Source organism: Pteropus vampyrus, unplaced genomic scaffold (assembly GCF_000151845.1).
Source record: "Pteropus vampyrus isolate Shadow unplaced genomic scaffold, Pvam_2.0 Scaffold165, whole genome shotgun sequence".
Taxonomy (NCBI): domain Eukaryota; kingdom Metazoa; phylum Chordata; class Mammalia; order Chiroptera; family Pteropodidae; genus Pteropus; species Pteropus vampyrus.
The window spans coordinates 1,561,358-1,564,203 of NW_011888946.1; the positions used below are offsets into that span (position 1 = coordinate 1,561,358).

The following is a 2,846-nucleotide window of genomic DNA, read 5'->3' on the forward strand; positions in this document are numbered from 1 at the left end:
AAAGAAGAAAATTGAAGGGTTTATACTACCATGTTTCAAGATTTATAAATCTGCAGTAATTAAAACATGTATTTGGCTTAATGATGGACAAATAGACCACTGGAAGAAAACAAAAGAGTGCAGAAAGAGACCCACACTTAACACGATCATTTAGATTATGACAAAGGTAGTACAGAGGGGAAAACATGGTCTTTTTAATAAGTGGTGCTGGGTCAAGTGTATATTTCATAAGAAAAATAATGAATCTGGACTCTGGAATCTGTTCACAGTATGAACAAAGATCAATTCCAAGGAATCGTAGATCTAAACATGAAAGTAAAACTTATAGAGGAAAACAGAAAAATATCATCATGGCTTTAAATAGGTCACAAACACAAAAAAATACTAACCATAAAAGAAAATGCTGATAAGCTGTTCTGCATTAATATTAAGGACTTCTTTTCAACAAAAGACACAATTAAAAAGGCAAAACTTCAAGTAGATTGTGAGAAAATATTTGCCATAAAATGAATGTGACAAGACATATCTGCCATAGATAACGAACTACAAATCAATAAGACAATAAGACATAAACCAATAGAAAAAGTGGGTGAAAATTTGAACATACACTTCACAAAAGAAGATACCCAAGTTAATAGGTGTGTCCAACTTTATAAGTTATCAAGAAAATGCAAACCATTGGAAGCTGACCTCTCTCTACATGGGCTCTATACATAATCTCTTTATGTGGCTTCCTAGGCTCAATACACTTTGCTTGGTTCCTAAAAGTGAGGCTTGCAAGAGCGAGGAAGCAAAAGCTGCCATTCCTCTTAGAGGCTAGGCTCAGAACTGTCACAGTGTCACTCTCACCATGTTACATTGGTGAAAGTAGTCACAGAACTAGCTAGCTTTCAAGGGGAGGGGAAATAAACTCCACCTTTCTATGTGGGGAGTGACAGAATTTGCAGCCATCCATAATCCATAACATCTTCCCACCTCCCTCAAATTTATGCTTGTCCAAAACTAGCTCTATCATCAAAGTTCATTTCTCTCTTTTATGAATTATTAACCCCCTAAACTGAAAATAGCTCTTCCATTTCCCCCTGTGAACTCTCGTTTTATCTGTACCTTTCTTGGGGCACTTTTAACTTTCAACCTTGAATTATTTATATGTCTTATCTCCTCTACATTTTAAATAACATTATTTCTAGTGCTGAAATAAGATATTCATATTCAAATTATCAGGATCTATTTCTGAATAATATGTGCCTCCCCACACTGCTTATTCATGTGAGATGATTAATAAACATTTATTGAGGAAGATAGGAATAAAATCCAAACTTTCTTATAGGCAAATACTAGGTACTTCTGAGAGCATATAGCTTGCTACTTTCTTCTTTATCTTTCATCATATTTTTAGATACAAATAGACACAGCAGTACTAAATAACATTTTCGTATATTTTACCAGGTTCGTATTGGGGGTAGGGTGGGAAATGTCATAATAAAGAAACAAAAGAAAATAACACAATGGCTAACACTCACTGAGCTCTTAACTATGTGCCAGATACCACTCTGAGAACTTCATCCTTCTAACAGCCCTACAAGGTTTTGAAGAAAAGGAAGAAATAACCAAGAAATGAGGAACAAAGGAAACCAAAGATCCAGAAGAAAAGTGTATCCTATAAGAACTCAAATCAGTTCCAAGGCTTCTGAAATCTGACATAACAACTAATACATAATGGAAACCAGACTCTAAGAACATACTCAGGAAATGACTTTGGGGGGACAAAAAGGACATCTTTCCTCTGAATTTACACTCTTCCTGTTTATATAGAGGACAGTCTATCTCATGATTTCTTATTTTTGAAAACAAAATCATCAATTTTCTGTCCTATTGGAACTTCAAGGACTTCAAATTACCTTAGTGTAGTTTTTAATATAATACTAAGTCCTTTAAGTACTCATACAGGAAAAGCAAAGCCTAACTATCGCTTATTTAAAAAAAAAAAAATTGTGCCCTACCTAGAGGTAATAATCCACTGTAATAATTGGAGAAAATTAAACATATTTCTGATACTTTTGTTTAACAACTAAAAACTATTATGTGCTCAGTTCTATGCTGTGTAACTGTTGAAAGAAAAAAAAAGTGTCATATGGTACCTGATGTCAGAGAATATAAAATTAAATATTTAGGTAATTAACTAGAAAGCTTTAGTTTTGAAAATAAGATAAAAGGTCAGAAAAGGGAAGAATCATTGTGGAACATAACAGCAAAATAAATACTTTGTTGCAGGAGTTCAGAATGGAAGTGAGCCTACAAAGAAGGGCAGAATATAGAAAAGCTTAGCAAAGAACATTTCTGACTTAAGGTGGAAATTATTAATATTATGAGCAAGGTGATGGAGGCAAGGATGGTTATTACATTTAAACCAGAGAGCAGGGAAGAGACTGCTCATCTTGAGTATTGGAAACTATTGGAAAACATAATTAATGGGTAAAAGGCTAGATTATGACAAGCTTTAAATGGATCCTAGTTAATATGGTTCAGGCTTAGTGCAATAAACAACCTGAAACCGTTTTCATATTTGACTATGAGAGTATTTAATGAACTAAAGGGAACTTTACTGAGTTTTAACATAGGAAAATTCTTCCTGAAGCACAGTGGGCATGAAATCTTCCTACTCGTTTGCCATAAATTCAGCATGATTTTCCATAAAGAGATTATTATTTTTGACATGAAGCAAAGGTCAGCATTTGGGTGTGTGTTTGTGTCCATGAACACGATGATGTGTGTAGGTGTTTTAATTTCCAAAGTCAGGGTCAAGAGGCAGGTTAGGGCTGTGCAGTGTCACAGCAACTAAGGAA

At 34.3% G+C, this 2,846-nt stretch overlaps 1 protein-coding gene across 2 annotated transcripts in view; it reads left to right on the plus strand.

Annotated features, from left to right (window-relative positions):
* Positions 1-2,846, plus strand: part of CABCOCO1 (ciliary associated calcium binding coiled-coil 1) — a 109,184-nt gene that overhangs the window by 61,896 nt on the left and 44,442 nt on the right. The window lies entirely within an intron of this gene.